Raw genomic sequence first — 18,776 nt, forward strand, 5'->3', positions numbered from 1 at the left:
GTATGATCTTTTTGATTCTATTTGCTAATATTTTGTTGAGGATCTTTGCATCTGTGTTCATCAGGGATATGGGCATGTAATGTTCTTTTTGGGGGTGTCTTTTTTGCTTTTGATATCAAAGTGATATGTACATCATAGAAAATATTTAGGAGAGTATCTTTTTCTTCAATTTCCAGGAGAGGCTTGAAAAGGAGTGGCAATAGGTCCTTCCTAAATGTTTGGAAGAATTTGCTAGTGAATCCATCTGGATGTAGGCTTTTGTTTTGGGGAAGACTTTTGATTACTGTTTCAATTTCCTTGATTGGTCTATTCAGGTATTCCAAATCTTTTTGGCTCAGCCCTGGGAGGTTCTAGGAATCCAAACATATATCTATTTCTTCTATGTTCTCTTATTTCATGGCATACAGGCTTTCAAAGTAATCTCTGATGATCTTTTGAATTTTTTTGATTTCTGTTGTGATATCCCCCTTTTTATTTCTGATTAGGTTTTTTAGGGTTCTCTCTTTCCTTGTGAGTCTTGCTAGTGATTTATCAATCTTGTTTATTTTCTCAAAGAACCAGCTCTTGGTTTCATTGATTTTTTTTTTGGATTGCTTTTTTGGTTTCCAAGTCATTAATTTCTGCTCTAAGTTTTATTAGTTCCTTCCTCCTGCCTGGTTTGGGCTTTTCTTTTTCTTTTTTTTCTTTTTGGGTCACTCCTGGCAATGCACAGGGGATACTCCTGGCTCTGCACTCAGGAATTACCCCTGGCAATGCTCAGGGGACCATAGGGGATGCTGGGAATTGGACCCGGGTTGGCTAAGTGCAAGGCAAATGCCCTACCCACTGTGCTATTACTCTAGCCCCAGGTTTTGGCTCCTTTTGTTGATTCTTTTCTAAGATCATGATCTGTGAAGTAAAGTTATTTATGTGGGCCCTTTCTTCCTTCCTGAGAAATGCTTGCAGAGCTATAAATTTTCCCCCTAACATGGCTTTAGCTGCATCCCCACAGTTTCTGGTAGCTTGTGTATTTATTCTCATTTTTTTCCAAGTATCTCTTGATTTCCTCCTTGATTTTCTCCTTTACTCACTTCTTGTTCAACATTGAGTTGTTTACTTTCCAGGTGTTTGATTTGATTCTCCATTTCTATGTGTGATTAACTTCCATCTTCAGGCATTGCAGTCTGAAAAAAGAGTTGATACAATTTCTATCTTCCTGATTCTATTGAGGTATGTTTTGTGATCCAGCACATGGTCTATCTTGGAAAATGTTCCATGTGCACTGGGAAAGAATATGTATTTGGTTTTTTAGGGATGAAAAGCCCTGTATACATCTATTGGCCCTCTCTCTTTCACTTTTTTCTTCAAAGCCAGTACTTCCTTGCTGTGTTTTAGTCTTGTTGATCCACCAAGAGGTGAAAGGGTGGTGTTTAAGTCTCTGACTACTATTGTGTTGCTACCATTGTCCTCCTTGAAATCTATTAGGAGTTGTTTTACTCTTTTGCTGACCCCTCATTGGGTACATATATGTTTAGGAGTGTGATTTCTTCCTAATGTACATATCCGTTGATTATTAAAAAATTGCTATCTCTTTCTCTTCTAATATTTTTCAGCCTGAAATATGCATTGTCATAAGCTTATCTTACTAGTTGCAAAAGTCTCTTAGCCTTCTTTCCTTCTTCAGAACCATTTTGTCCCTGGGCCTTACAGGACTAGCAGCTTCAGCTCTTATTTGTACTCAAATGTCATCTCAGAGTAATAACATAATCATCTAACTTAAAAGAAATCCTTCAGTCATTTATCATCCCATTTAATTGTCTTCACAGAACCAACCATTGTACAAAATCATGTGTTCACTCATGTCTCATGTGTTTTCTTGTGCATCAGGTGCACCCTTCCAAATATTGACCATCATCTGGATTGGATCAGAAATGGTATCCAGTTTTGTGCCCTGCTTTATGCTAAGTGTCTAGAACACTGCCTTAGACTTACAGACTCTTTGTAAAGATTTGTTTCATGAAGTTACACGTTTTATTAATGCTTTCAGATACTTCTAAGAAACTTTGAAGGAAAAGTTCTAGTCCTGCGCATTGGTAGTTGTTTATAATCTGCCAACTGATTTATTGGCTACCTCGGATTTCTTGTTTCAGGGTTGTATGCATAGTGTGTGATTGCCTTTTATAATACCCTGTCAACGAATTTTTCCAAGTTGCTGTACACTTTTACCTTCTTACCAACAATGCATGGGTGACCCAGGTTCCCTGCTTCCTGTTTTGTATTGTATTTTTTAAAAGTTTTTAGCTATTTTGATGTGTGTAGAGAAGTAACACTATTTAATAAGATTTAGAAATGTCTGAAGTGTACCTGTACCTCCAGTGTGTACCTACTCTGAGTCTGCACATTGTTAAGAAACTAACTCATCATTTACTCTATGGAGCAGCTATTGTGATGTGTGTTTCACATAAAGTTGTGATTAGTGAAAATGGATGTGAAGATCATTTTAATCTCTAACATCTTTGCATAGAACCCCTCACCTGTCAGCAATGAAAGCAGTAGCCAATCCAAATTCAACATCCCTTTCATCTGAGTGCTAAAATTAATCGGTGACTAGGGTGAAAATTATAATATAGTTAGCAGCAACCTATGAATGATAAGTTTGGATTATTACACATTTTAATTGAATTGAAGTTTGGATTATTATGCATTTTTAATAGAATTGAATTGAAATAATTGATACACAGTTAAAAATTTGTTTCTGATTGGGTTTCAGTCATATGTTCCAATACCATGCCTTCACCAGTGTACATTTCTTATCATTAATGTTCCCAGTTTCCCTCTACACCCCCTAGGATGCCTCTATGACAGGCACTTTTCTTTTTTCTCTCTCTTTCCTCTTGGTAATTATCTTACACATTTTAAAAATTTACTCACCAGAGGGGCAAACTTTAAGTTGCCTTGAAGTTTACATAAATATTTTAAATGTTATGAGCTTAACCCTGAACTGCAGAGGGTAAAAATTAAGAACTTCAAAAAATATTAAAAGGGGAAATAAGCACTACAATATATATTCATGTATCAATCAGTGCTGCATACTACAGATTTGAACATATATATTTAAAATAGCCAGATTCAAGAGATCTGCGTTTTTGGATACAAAATACTTGTCATCCTCAGCCTGAAAATCTTTTCTTGAAGTCAGATTTGCTCATCATAAAAGAAAATCACTGCGAATCATTTATCACGAGGAGGAAATTGTCCTGTGACACAGAAAGGACATCCGTGAAGTGTCCATGTCAGGTGACTCAGCCAGCTGGGGCCCCGATAAGGTTGAATGCTTTGCTCTCTGTGAGGCTCATTCTTGAAGCTACTTGACTGAACAGTTGTGGGCACTTCAGGTCATTTCAAACATGTCACTCTGGAAGGGTGATATGAACCGTTGTCACTTGCTGCCTTGAGCATTGGGAGAGCCTTCATTGAGCTAGTATATCTCCTGGGAGCTAGAGATAAACTTAGAATAAGGCAGAGAGGAAAAACAAGATGTAAGAGAAGCTGTCGAGTGTTTTAAAGGAAAGGAAAGAAAAATTAAGAAACAGAAAACGGGGACTGAGGAGATAGTAAAAATCTAGTTTTGATCCTAAGTCTCGCTTGGCCTCCTGAGCTTACCAGGTGTAACCCTGGAGACTCCCAAACATTGCCCATGGCTCTGGTGGTTCTAAGCAGTGCTTGGGAGTCTCCCTAATTTTCTCCCTCCCCCAACCAGAAACAAAACAAAACCCCCCATAATCTTTGGTATGTGAAGATTTTTTGAATGTTGCAATCACCTGGCTCCTAATAGTAAATTATTTCAGAGTTTTCTGAAGAACCAGAATTTTCCAAATGCTTACTTTCTTGCATAAGGATGTTCATGTGGTACATAGGATGTACAATTATGCCAGACTAACTCTAGGATTGAATGAAGCAGCATTGGTATTTTTTTTTCTTTTTGGGTCACACCCGGCGATGCGCAGGGATCACTCCTGGTTCTGCTCCCAGGAATTACACCTGGCGGTGCTCAGGGGGCCATATGGGAAGCTGGGAATTGAACTGGGGTCGCCTGCGTGCAAGGCAAATGCCCTACCCGCTGTGCTATCACTCCAACCCCAGCATCGGTATTCTTAACTCAGTAAGCTCCACAATCACAGATGATCTGAGCAGTTAATTGTGTGAGGGCTCACAGAGTCGCAAGTATGAGGAACTTGCAACCTAAGAAATCACAAAAGTAAGGAAGAGTCACGTAGAGAAGATACTTGATGAACAGTCAGTTTTAGAAGAATAGGTTTTAACAATTCCATAAACTACTGAATATGAATACAGAATTTTTTTTTTGTTTTGGTTGGTTGGGAGGAGGCATCCCATACAGTTCTCAGCAGGACCAAATGGCAGGGTGGGGGAAGGAGAGCAGGTGATTTAATGTGAGGGCCAGAGGAAGTGATGATCCTGGTCCCTTAATTGTCTGAAGGGCTGCACCTGACAGTATGAATAATGTGAATAGTGCTAGGAGTCAAATTGGGGTCAGACACATGCAAGCATTTGCTTAACCCCTGTACTGTCACAAGTCCCATAAATGCATATTTTAAAGGGACAAAGGGATTGGAAATTCTGGATGCTTATTGGGGAATAGAATGTTGGGTTTCCTTAATTCAAATAACTTATGCAAAAGACAAGACAAAAGCCACTTGTGTAAGTGGGTGAGAAATTGCCAGGAGGTTAAGGAAATTTTAGGTATCAGCTAAAATTTGGCTACTTTATTAAAAAAAGAAAGAAGAGGAGGAAGAAGAAGCAGCAGCAGCAGCTCAGGTATTAAATGATAATAAACATGTTGGATGCTTATGGCTGACTCAAGTTCAATCACTGGCATTCCATATGGTCCCTTGAGCTTGCCAGGAGTGATCCCTGAACATATAAGTCCTGGGCACTCCAGGTGTTTCCCTAAACCAACAGCCAACCAACTAAACAAAGAAACCCAGTCCGGAATCACATATTTGTCTTTTGGGAAAGCGTCCCCATCATCTCATGTATATGATTTTCTATAGGGAACTAGCAAGTGTGATAGTGACTTCCACTCAGCAGTGGCATTGATCAATAAGATTTTAGAAAAGGCAGACGAGTTGCCTTTTCTGGCCTAGTTAGATAAAGCACAGTTGACAGGAGTGCTTAACTTCACAGGAGCACGAGGAATAAGGTGCTGAGGAAAGGGACACTGTTGGTAGATTTTTCTCGAAGGACAGAAACTTGGCATCTGTGATTGAATGGGCCTGTCATATTGTAGATAGAATCTCTCAGCCTGATACTGTTCCTGTTCTTCCCTTTTATTTTGCATAAAAGAGTAGTCACTCAGGTAAGGATAAAATTGACTAAGAGTGCAGGGGTCTTTATGTTTCAGTGAAGTTGGCAAATGCTTCAGAATTATTAATAAGTGGTTTGGTATTAGTATAAAAATTGTGCAACTTTTCTAAAAACAGTGTAGGAATATTTTTCAGTGATAAACATATTGTGTGGCACGTTTTAGTAAGTCACAGTTTTAGTCTAGATATCGAAATTATGTACAGCAGGGAAATGGATGATGTTTATTATGACAATTCTAAACGTTGATTGTAATTTTTAAAAAATGCACTTAAATATTTCAAATCTGCCAAAACAAATTCCTCTCTCAAAAATGACCATAGTTTTAAATATTAGCATAGTTCTATAAAAATGTATCAAATAATAAATTTGAGTGGAGAAACTTAATGGTTCTATTTATCCATAAAATTTGGGGTTATTCAGATGAACTGTTTATGTTCTAATAAATGAATTCTCTGAATTCTCTTTATTCAAAAAGAATCAAAGTAAGAGGGAACAGAAATGCATAATTACAGATATTGATTCTTTGGTTTATTTTTAAATACCATAGATACAAAAATGTTATTGCACTCTGTATCTCTGCATCTTTTTAAAAGTTTGAACTAGAAAGCTGTTGAACTAAGAACGTCAGCTGGATTTTGAGTCAGAATGACCTAAAAATTTAGCGTGTGGGATAAAATTATTTATGTCAGAGCGATTAAGAACTTATAAATGTGACTCTTGAATAAATAAGCATGGCTATTTTTATGAATTCTTACAAACCAGAAAACTCCTCCCCCAACTATGTCAGGCTTAATTTTCTGCTCTGTGGAGCACAGCTAGCAGAATGGCAAAGCCCAGTGACATTTTCCACTGTGTGGGTGCCAGCCACTAGAAGCCTGTGGCAGTCTTTAGATCTTTAGCAAACAAGCTTACAATTGGTTGAGAAAGGATTATGCAATTTTTAAATTTTCCTTTCTGTGGTGTTTACATCACTGTCAGAGAATCTGGGGGCTGTCAGCTAAGGCAACATTGACTAATAGATATCATGTTATCTTGATGTATTTCTGAAGATTGTTATTTTATTTTTTTGTATTTTTGCTATACTCTTATGGGCCCTATTTGAGAGCATGAATTTAAGTGTGTGTTAGAGCTGTGAAATTTTCTGGTCATTATTTCTGAATAATGGTGTGTATTAATTTCCATGGATCCTGGAAAGCATTAATTAGTAATATAATAACATGCTGCTACCTGAACTCTAATACTGTTTCAGTAATTAGATCCATCCTACAAATTGAAACGTTCAGAATGACAATAGGAAAAGTTCAATTCAAAAGAGCTGAAAATTTTGCTTATTGAATGTAGTAGAACAAAAGTCAAAATAAGATTTCCACAGTATAATGGAGAAGTATATTTGTGTGTTATGAAACTAAAGTCCTGAGGAAATATGATTATCCAAATTAAATAGCAGAGTATCAGTAAATACTTCATTTACCTTGTAATGGTGTTCACTAGAAAAGGTGATAAATGAGTAAAATTTCTAAATAACTGGTATATATCCTAACTACCAGATTGAATTAATTTTATTACTTTTTATTTTTCTTTTTATAACTGAATATTTCTGTATTTTCTAGCCTTGACTTAATAGAAATGATCATAATTGAATCTTTCTTTTTTATTTGAAACTTATGGAGGTTAGAAAAACTAGATGAAGACTTCATCCTCACAAAATGCATTTATTAGCTGTGGTAGTAAAGAAGCTATTAGAGTTTATGTTTCTGAATACCTTAATTATTTTGTTTAAAAGAAGTACATACTAGTACTCATGTTTTTATCACTTTCACTGTATCACTGTCATCCCATTGTTCATCGATTTACTCGAGCGAGCGCCAGTAACGTCTCCATTCATCCCAGCTCTGAGATTTTAGCAGCCTCTCCTTATTTTTCTCAATGATTGGAGGCTCTTTTCAGGGTCAGGGGAATGAGGCCTGTTATTTATTACTGTCTTTGGCATATCGAATACCCTAGGGAGCTTGGCAGAATCTTCAATGGAAGTTCAATGTAGTCATAAAAAATCACCAACTCTTCTTTTCACCTTCAAACTAATTGCAACTTAGAACCAAAGCTTTCTGGTGAAGATAAAGAATAACAAAGTTCAGAAAGGTGTCCTTAATCCGCTTCACTGTCCAAAGACAATGGATAGTCACTTCACAAACCTTTATGGTGCTTTTTTTCTTCATTACACTTTTTTTTTTAACTTAAATCACTTCCCCTATTGAAATGGAAAAGAACCTCTTATGCCTCTTCATTTTTGAATTAGAAAAGAATTTCCCTTTATATACCTTGAGTAAAAATACACAAAAGCTGGAGAGATAGCAAAGCAAGGTTTGCAACTGCAAGACGCAGGTTCAGTTCCCAGCATCACCAGTGTTGCCCCCAAACCAAAACTAAGCGAATCTTGAAGGAGCCTGAGAGATAGTATTAGGGTTAAGATGCATGCCTTGCATGCAGCCAAATCCCTGGCACTGCATGGTCCCCAGGCATGCTGGGTATAGCCCCCAGAAAAACAATGAATATCAGAGAAACAGTTTCCCTATTCAGCAAGTTTTATACCTTCTGAACTATATACATAATATGTTTCTTAAAAAGAAATACAAAACCTTTTTAATAACTCTCCAAGTAAAGAACAATTCCCTCCCTCGAGCCTCCCTCCTGCCTCCTTTCATACCAAACATTAAGTCAAGTGTGTAGTATATGTAGTTACTATCTTTGGCTAACTCTTTTTGATCAAACACCGATTTTCCTTCATTAATGACTATAATGTCACAATGAATGGAGAAGGACATTAACAAGGAAAGTGCAAAGGGAAAGACCAGGCTTGATGTTCAGACAGTAAAGACCTTGATCTTCAGAATAAGTGAGGTACCTCACTTACGTTTTATAAATAAATTATAGATTTAATTAAATTATACCTGTCTTTTCTATAATGGAAAGTGAACCCTTTGAGAGGGGGATTATTTATTTATTTAATCTGCGGGCGGTGGGGCACCCTGAGGTGCTCAGGGCTTATTCCTGCCTCTGAGCTCAGGGTCAGTCCTGGTTGAAAGGGGGTTAGTCAGTGAGGGAAAGGGGAGGGGGTAGATTAAATCCCAGTTGGTTTTATGCAAGGTTAAATTAAGTGCCCTGAGCGATAGCACAGCAGGTAGGGCGTTTACCTTGCACAAGGCCAACCTGGATTTGATTCCTCCATACCTCTCGGAGAGCCTGGCAAGCTACCGAGAGTATCCTGCCCATATGGCAGAGCCTGGCAAGCTACCCGTGATGTATTCGATACACCAGAAACAGTAACAACAAGTCTCACAATGAAGACATTACTGGTGCCTGCTCAAGCAAATCGATGAACAACGGGAGGACAGTGCTACAGTGCTACCTCCTGTAATATTATGTCTCTGTCCCTAAGAGTCTTTATTTCCTGATTACAGAGTTAGTACTAAGCCCAGAACATAGCCAGATGTGGCCAAACTTCCACCCTTCTGGCTAAGAAAGTTTTCATAACTTAAGTGTTTCCATTTCATGTAACTATAACATACAGTTATAGAGTTATAAAATTAACATTTTAGAATCCTTAATCTTTGAATTTTGCTAGTTATAAAATAAATGTAGTTTTTCTTGTTTTGGGTCAAAGTCAGGATGAAATACTGTATTTAGTTGTCATTTCTCTTCTTTGGTTTGAGAAATTTCAGAGATCTGACTAGAAACTTTTGAAATGCCTCTCTCTTTGGGTTTGCCTAGTGCTTATCTTCATGATTAATTTCATATTCTCTTTTGTTTAGAAAGATATCCAAGAAGTCATGATATGATCTTAGTAAGTTATAGCTGGGGTCTAAATCATGTTGACATCTCCTATTCCTGGTGGTATTAATTTTGATCATTAGCTGAGGTGGAGTCTGTCCATGTTCTTCATTATAACTTTACTCTTTCATTTGTAGTTAATAAGTATCTTATGGAGAGCCAGTTTGAAATTGTGTCAACATACCTTGTTTTCTCATATACTTTGGCTCAGGAATTTTAGCCTCCATTAATGATACTTGCCTCTGCAACTATTATTACTATGATATTCGGAAGATAGTGATTTTTACACTTGAATCATTTTTATATATGTATATATACAAGTGTGTATATACATATATATTTTATTTATTTGTGTGTCCTCCCAGGTGATTTGCAAGAAGTCTGGGGTCCCCACAGGAGAGTCTCAGCCAGCTGGGACATCAATTCAATGCGAAGTGACATAATGCCAGGGCTACCTGGTCCACCGAAGTGGTGCTGGGGCCTCCAGTGGCACACCCAGGGATGCTTAGCAGACCATGTGGTGTTGGAGATCTAGCCCAAGTCAGACACAGGTCTTGCATGTGTCCTAATCACTATATTATCTCACTTTGTATTGATTAATTTAGGTCTCAGGATTAGCTACCTCATCCAGTTAGTCCTTTCAGGCTGATTCCTTCAATCTTCTGACAGGTTATTAAATTTTGAACACTTATTTTTGGCTCAGAAAGGTCCTGTCTTGCCACATTCCCTTTTCTCTCTGCTTCTTTTCCAAAATTAACCATTTCTCCAAAGATTTTTGGTTCATTTTATTAATTACACATTTTTGCATACGAAGGTCTGGGTACTATGTGTTCATTAATCCTTTTTCATTCTTTCTTTTTTTAAAAAAAATTTTTATTGAATCACCATGTGGAAAGTTACAAAGCTTTTGGGCTTAAGTCTCAGTTATACAGTGCTCAAACACCCATCCCTTCACCAGTGCACATGCTCCACCACCTGTGTAGCTGATAAATTTCACTTTAAATTTCTCTTTACTTTGATTACATTCAATATTTCAACAAAAAACTCTCTATTATTGTTTGGAGTCCCCCCCCAAAGTCAGACCTATTGAAAAGGAAGCATTTGATAATTTGTTTTCCATTGCTGACAATGAAGAGATATGAGGTCATGCAGCTGCGATAGCCTTTGGTTTTGGATTTCTGTATTTTAGTAACTAAGTCCAGGAAAATTTCTGCGAGAAATTACACCACTGCAAGCTTGTACCTCTCTTTTGTGGTCATCATAAGATGGCAGCCGTGGCTCAGTTCACAGTCTAGAGACATTTCTGCAAGAAGTTACTGGTGCCCAAAGTAGTTTAGCTGGCCTCTGGGGCCATGGTCATGCAGCAGCAGAGAAGCCACACATGTGCAACTGACGGGGTTGTCATTATTTCTAATTCCTCTTTCACACGTGCAACTGCCGGGGTTGTCATTATTTCTAATTCCTCTTTTGACTCATATAATTAAAAAATAAGTGTGTTTATATATATACATACAGATATACATATATCTGTATATGAATATCTGTGTACAGATATACATATTTATAGTATACAGTATGTATACAGATATACATATTTATAGTCATTTCTGTGCATGATGAACATGATTTTTACTTCATATTACAATTCCTTATAGACAATTTCTTCTGTTGTTCATAACTCCAATTTTTAACACTGGGAAATCTTATTATCATCAATATTTTAACTATATACATATCTATCTATCTATATGTACTAAGTTTGAAAATGCACATGCAATTTCATGTTCTTATGGAAGCAAATCTTTAGAGTGCCATATGTGTACATTGTTTTATCTGTACTTAGCTAGAATATATAACCAAAACACCATTTCTGAATTTTAATTAGGTTAACTCTTTTCTCTCTATCTCCTACAATGTGGCTATGTTCTTGATTTATAATGTTTAATCTACTCATATTAATTAAAATTTTTTCCTCACTAAATTATTTTATTATGAGATAATATTGTCATTAAATTGATAACATTTTGTAATTATCAATATGTTCTAATTTTGGAGCCAAAAATAAGTGTTCAACAATCTTACATTGTCTTTAACAGTTCTTTATACTTTTAACTTATATTTCTGATTGCATTTGCTAATACTTTCAATACAGTGGTGAGTAATGATGGAAATACAGGGCCTCCTCCTCTTATTCCTAGATCTTTATTCCTAGTCTGATTCCTAAGTAATGATGCTTGTAGTGTTTTGCTATTAAGAAATATACTGATTTTAGGACTGGAATGATAGCACAGTGTATATAGCATTTGCCTTGTACTTAGCCGACCCGGGTTCAATTCCCAGCATCCCATATGGTCCCCCAAGCACCGCCAGGAGGAATTCCTGAGTGCAGAGCCAGCAATAAACCCTGTGCATCACCGGGTATGACCCAAAAAGAAAAAAATAAAAAGAAATATATTGATTTTAGTTTTTAAATAGAAATATTTTTAAGTTAGGAAAGTATCCATAATTCATACTTTGGAGAATTGTAGTAATTAGTAAGTAAAAGTTGAAATTTTATTAAGGCTTTTTTACATCTTTGAAGATCACTTTGGGCAGTATGACATTAATGAACTTCATACTATGAAATTACCTGGCATTTATTGAATAAATTCCCTTTTGTTATATATATTAGTTTTTAATATGGTATACTCTGTTGTGGGAAAATATATTGTGGCATAGTCAATCCATATAATAGTTTGAATGAGCAGAACCCAAATTGGGCAAATATAACAAACATACTGTTGAGTGAAAGAGGTGTAAAGAAAACATTTGTTTCCTTTACTCCTTAACTCTCAGTATTTAAAATACTACTACTATTTTTGTCCTTGAAATATGTGTGGGATTTTCTACACTAAGCACTTCTCTTATTTCTTAAATACCAGCTGGATATCCTACAGTTTAACTATCTATTTAACATTGTGTAGATGAAGATGTTATTTGACCCCACAGATTAAATTCTAAGTAGCAAAAGACTCCTCTCTCCCATTGGCCACTGCAGATGTTGATGGCAAGGCGAGGTTGTTATCTATGCTTCTGAGCAGCTAGCTCTCATTTGGAGGCTCCCATCACCTCCTTGGGTTACATTAATTTACTATGGTGACTCACAGAACTTAGGAACAGTGTGCTTTCTAGGATTCTAGTTTATGACAAACCCATTAAAAGGTATGAAAAACTAGCCAGACAAATGTGGTACAAAGTTTGAGGCTGAGAAGGGCCCAAGTATAGAAGTTTCTGTCTATGGAATTTAGGGTGTACCCAGCATGTGGATGTATTCTTCTTGACCAACCTGGAGTTCCACTTACCTTGGTTCTTCTGGAAGTTACGTGAAGACTTCATTACTTAAATATTAATTGATAAATCACTGGTACCTTTCAGTTGATTCTCTTCCTAAAGAACCAGTTGAAGCTTTTCTTACCTTCCAAGAGGTCCAGGGTGGGAGCTGAAAGTTCTAACCCGCCTAATTATGTAGTTGGTTTCTCTGTCTTCTGAGGCCTTCCAAAAACTTACCTCACTAATATACACTGTGATGGGCTGCAAAGTGTCATGTATTGAATCACAAACACTTTTAACTTCATCATTCCAGAGCCATTTTAGTACTAGAGCATTTTAAGAACACAAGATAAGGTTTAATAACAGAATATTCTTATTCCTCTTATTGCTTTGGCAATTATAAGGTTTTTAGGAGACTTGCTCCTGAAGTGAAAGGAAGAGCAAATATAAAAGACTGATCAAAAATATACAAAATGTATGACTCCATTTATAGAAATTTCAAAAATGGGCAAGGCTAGTGAACAGTGTTATAAGTGAAGGTATTACTTATTCTTGTGTGTCAGAAGTAAATACTAGGAAGAGGCATGGTACCCTTTTATTTCTTAATCTGGATAATCTTTTCAAGGATATATTTAATTTAAAATATTTATCACAATGAACAATTATTGTTTCTGATTTTTTTATTTTGTTTTTGGGCCATACCTAGCAGTTCTCAGGGGTTATTACTGCCTTTCACTCAGGAATTGCATCTTGCAATGCTTGGGGGACCATTCGGGGTGCCAAGGATTAAGCCTGAATCAGCCACCTTGGGCAAATACTCTATACTCTGTACTATCACTCTGGCCCTGGTTTCTGATTTTCTGAATGCATGTTAAATAATAAAACTTGAGAATAATGAAACCTGAGAACAAAAAAAAGATAAGGGAGATAGAATAAGAAAAGATAAATTACAACATTTATTTGATAGATAATGAAAGATTTTAGGAAAATGTATTTTTAATAAAAAAATTTTAAAAGATGCATCAGTTATTCTAGCTCATGTTTTATTGATGTATTTAATTGAAGTTCTTTGGACATTTTGGGAAATAAAAATATAATTTATATAAAAAATTTAACCATTATGTTAGAAATATTTTTTTAAACTGTGGGGATTATTTATAGATTAAATGTCCTATCAGATATTTAACATAGTTCAAGTCAACAAGAATTAAAAGTACATATTAACAGGAGAACAGATTTTTAGGTAAGATTGTAACTGGGAACTTGATGTATACAGATATTTAATAATTTGAGACCAATAAATTTAGTAATTTGATATATGGTAAAGGTGTGACTGACTGCTAGTTTGAAAAAGAAAATTATTCTATGCTTCACACTATATGGTATAATAATTCACATAGTTTAAATTGTTATATTGAAAATGATCTTTTTTAAAACTTAAAACTATTTAAGTGCCAAGTTCAGATGGTTTGAAAAACAGGCAGTTTATCCGCCTACTCTATGCCTCTTTATTTAAACACAGTGGTTTGCAAGTTGTTATTATGATTTATTACAGGTATTTAGTATTCAAACACTAGCCCTGCCACCTTCCCTCCACCATGTCACCATTTTCCCAACCATCCCTCAAGCCTGTCTCTCAGGCTGGCCCACAATAATTTATTTTATATTGCTGTTACCACTAAATGGCCAATGGAATGATAAAAAAATATTACAGTAGAAAAAAATTTGTGAAAATTGTATCTCACCATGGAGATATTAAGTCCTTGTCTGAGGTTTACTAAGCTGTTGCAAAGTAAGCCTTCTGTGTCAGTGTTTTTGTTAGTTGTACTTAGTACATTACATTCCATCCAATATGGGTGGTATTACTGAGATGTCAGTGTTGTAAAGTTTGGAGATGGTGCTCCAGAAAATTCAGAATATTAAACTGGGAAGTTTGACAGAGGCCTGGCAGCAGCTGTTGAGGTGTGAGGTGGCTGCTTGGGCTTTTTTAGTGTGGGAGTTGGTTCACCCCCACTCCTAAGATCCCCAAGGAAGTCTCAGCCAGAAATGGGTATCCTAGAAATGTTTGCCGCTAGTTGATCTCTCTCAAATATTCCTATAGTTCTAGACATTGGAAAACCAAGACTGAGGTGCTAGTAGATTCAGTTCTGATGAGAAACTGCTTTTTGTTGTATTCTCAACTGTGTGTGAGGTAGTTTTTAAATAAGTGCACAAATCTAATCGTGGGGTTGATTCTTAGAATCATATCTAAATCTTATTACTTCCTGAAATGCTGTCTAAAGACTATCACATTGGAGATTTGGCTTCAACATAAAACTTTTGACTTATACTTTATTGCATAATTTGCATGAATCATTAATGTTAGAGGGAAAAGATAACACTGGGCAATTTTCTAGAAAGGCGTGCTGCATGAAAGTAGCACCAGTCATCAAAGAATTATATATTGAACTTCAAAATCTTAAATTATTTTATAGTCAAATCCATTCAAGTATTTTTGAGAGCCTTTGGTGACTGGCTATGTACCATTTTTGGAAACATAGCTGTAAATAAAGGAAGCGCCACATATAAAGTTGTTTAGAAAGACAGATTAAGACCAAGAGTTCCCTACACATCCTAAGATGACTAGGTGAGCATCCTAAATTAACCCCTGTCCTATTTCCTAGAAGACCTATCTATATCTGTTAGATCATGGGTCAGCATTGAGGGAAAATTGCTGTATTACCTGACAGCAATTTTCATCAAAGAGGATGATGTATGGTGAAACCTCAGAGGTCAGGGGGCATATTAGGCTTGTTTGCTGCTTAACATTTTGCCCAAAATCTCAAAGCTGAGAAGAAGTCATATTATACATAACTCTAAGTGTACATACAGTAAAGTCAAACGTGTGCAGGGATTGTTGAAAGAATAGAATCGGACTCAGATAAAACACAATTTGCCAGGAATATGAACATTTTGCAAAAAGAATTTGTCAAAAGAAAAGTTTCTTACTTTTTTCATTCTCTTTGTAGTCAGTGGTTTGTAGAAGAGTGGAAAAAAAAAGTTACTATAGGTTAGGAGGATTGGATGAGTTATTCATACAATGACTGTAAATGACAACAAAGGAGAGACTAGAGTCTAAGTGGTGAATGTGAACTTCAGGGAGTTCTCTTGGGGTTCCTGAAAAATATCAAGTAGTGTTGGAGGTAGAAGATACTTCTTACAAAAAGTTGCAAGAGAGTCATCACAGGAGAACATTTCAAAGGATTCTGATACCTCAGTGGTTCTCAAGGGAATAGGGATGGAGTATTTGGGAAGAGAAGGAAGAAGCGGACTAATTAAGGGAGGGAACTAAAGTAGAAAATCAAGGTCTCTGAACTGATTGGGCTTTGAAGGGAGACTTCTACCAATAAAAATCCTGCAGTGTTTTGGGGGCTGGAGCGATAGCACAGCGGGTAGGGCGTTTGCCTTGCATGCGGCCGACCCGGGTTCGATCCCCAGCATCCCATATGGTCCCCTGAGCACTGCCAGGAGTAACTCCTGAGTGCAAAGCCAGGAGTAACCCCTGTGCATCGCCGGGTGAGACCCAAAAAGCAAAAAAAAAAAAAAAAAAATCCTGCAGTGTAGAGTACATGAAGCCATCATTATTCACATGGCTTAGCATCTGTATCATATGGGTAAAGTAACTATGAAACTCTCTTAACATGCATTTTTTTTCTTTTGTCTGTGTCTGAATTTCAGCTCAGTGTGAATGGTGCTCCTGAGAGCCTTCTGTGATTACGACTCACCCATTCTTTTCCCTGAGATACCTTCTTGAAGGACTTGCAAACATATATTCAGATATAAGACTAAGTTAATGGAGGCTTCAAAGAGATTACGTTCATCTTCCTGAAACTGGTAAGAGATTAAAAATACATGTGATATTTGATGTCATAATATGTTCTGAAGTATTTCTGCCTTGTTATAAATTGGAAAATTTTAATAACTAAATAGACATGTGTTGGAGGGGAAAAAATAGCCTACCAGAAAATGGCATTGACTGATATGTTTATTATTAGCTAGGAATATGCTGATGTAATTGAAGATATTTTTATTACTTGTGTAAAGGATAAGGAGTTAACATTAAGCGCAATGGGACTTTCATGGTGTTCTTCTTTTAAAATATAACTATAATATAGTTTTATGAAACCTGTAATTACTATAATATATGCAATTTCTACAATTGTAAAAATCAATAACTGTCGAATAAAAAGGATATCTCCTTGAAATTGATTATGATGAAAATATACCTATAATGATTATCTTTATGCAAATCCTTCCGTAATTGTCAGATTCACTTACTGTACTTTTGGTGCATGTAAATTTACTTCTGCAGATCTTTCCTCAATGTCAAAATTTCTGTTAGAAGATGCTTAATCATCATTCACTCCTGTCAGGGTTAATTAGCAAAAAAAGAGAACCAGAGCTAAGAAAAGACAGTAAATTTGAATCAGATTTCAGAATAGTGTTACTGAGGAAATAGTTGGGCAAGATAAAGGTATAAGCAGAGAATACCACACCTCTTACAACTCCGTGCCGTTGGTTACCAGGAGGACAGAGCAAAGTAATGAAAATAGTTATTGAGACCTGAATTAAACCTGGGTGAATAGATACGGGAAACAAAGGCCATTCAGAGGTTTTCCTTCTCAGGTGAGGAATTTATTCAGTAGCCCAAATACTGAGATTCAGAGTGAGTAGAACCTTGTACATGAAAATAGACTTGCAATATTTATGGTGAGGATTTTAGAACTCTTCAGATACGGATTGATCAACATTATGTCACAACTCATCATAAATTTTACACGCATTTTAAGAAAGGGATATCTGAAAGTTTTTGGTGATAGAAACCTGATACATGAAAACTGAAAAGGTTGAATGGTGGTAAATACCCCTGCATTAGAACTTGGTGACTGGCATCATCAGCTTTGGGAACAAATTGTCTTCTTCTCTGATTTGAACACTGACTTTTGTACATGACTTTTGGTGATGCTGTGAAAAGTGAATGAGTGAAGTTGTAAAGAGTGCATCATCATGGGCCAGGCACACTCTGGAGTATTCCTATTGTTAAGTGACTATATGTGAAAGTGCTATTGCAAGTTCACCAATTTTCTTATTTTTACAATTTAAAGAGCAGATTAAATAAAGCACGCCTGCATTACTTTATTATTTTATATTAATTCTTTATTTTATTGAATCGCTATGAGATAGAGCATGACAAAACTGCTTATGATTGGGCTTCAGTCATATGTTTCAAAACCCATCCCTTTGCCAGTGTAATTTCCAAGCACCAATGTCGCCAGTTTCTCTCCCACCCTTCACAAATCACCTCCCACCTCTATGGCAGACACCTCTCTTCTATCTTTTTCTCTCTCTCTCTCTCATTTTAGGCATTAAGGTTTACAACACAGTTGCTGAAAGTTATCATGTATGTCTCTTTACCTACTTTCAACACTCAGTTCTTGTCCAGAGTGATTCTTTACAGTTAATGTTGTCACAGTGGACTGCCTTTATCTTAACTACCTTCCACCAGCCACACCCTTGTAATATCTAATGATTCACAAGTTCTCCTGGCCCATTTTCATTAGTTGAATACTATATTTTTTATAAGGGAGTAAGAAATATGAAGTGGAGAAAGGAAAGCCTCTTTCCTTTGCTGGGAATACTGGGACAGCTACATGTAAAAAATATTGAACTCTGACCTCTATCTAATGTCATGAAAAAGACTTTCATACTATTTTTTTTATATCCCACAAATGAATGTTGTCATTCTGTATCTGTCCCTCTCCTTCACATTCCACTCAGCATGATATTCTCCAAGCCCATCCATTTATTGGCAAATTCATGAGCTCAGTTTTTCTAGCAGCTGTGTCGTATTCCTTTGTGTAGATATACTATAGTTTCTTTATCCATACTTCTGTTCTTAGGCACTTAGGTTGTCTTCATATTCTGGCTACTGTGAACACTGCCGCAATGAACATAGAAGTGAACTATATTTCTTGATAATATATTGTTTTTAAGTTAAGATAAAATAATTTTGTCACACTCCAATAAGGTTATTAGCTACTGATTTAAAGTAGTTTTAACCTATTTTGTCCAAATCCAAGGTCAGGGGTTTTTAGCCTTTAACACCATCATTGTGTATATTATAAAATATAATAATGATCTTAATGTATTGAAGGGCTGGAGTGATAGCACAGCAGTAGGGTGTTCACCTTGCATGCGGCCAACCCGCGGAAGAATCGAACCCGGAAGTTAGTTGA

At 36.3% G+C, this 18,776-nt stretch overlaps 1 protein-coding gene across 6 annotated transcripts in view; it reads left to right on the forward strand.

Annotated features, from left to right (window-relative positions):
- DLGAP1 (DLG associated protein 1) overlaps positions 1–18,776 on the forward strand; it is a 938,748-nt gene that overhangs the window by 130,034 nt on the left and 789,938 nt on the right. For all 6 annotated transcript variants that reach the window (XM_055129437.1, XM_004605986.2, XM_055129438.1 and 3 more), the window contains exon 2: positions 16,219–16,374. The gene's annotated coding sequence lies outside the window, so the exon portion shown is untranslated. The remainder of the gene's footprint in view (positions 1–16,218; positions 16,375–18,776) is intronic.

This window comes from Sorex araneus, chromosome 2, assembly GCF_027595985.1.
Source record: "Sorex araneus isolate mSorAra2 chromosome 2, mSorAra2.pri, whole genome shotgun sequence".
Classification (NCBI taxonomy): domain Eukaryota; kingdom Metazoa; phylum Chordata; class Mammalia; order Eulipotyphla; family Soricidae; genus Sorex; species Sorex araneus.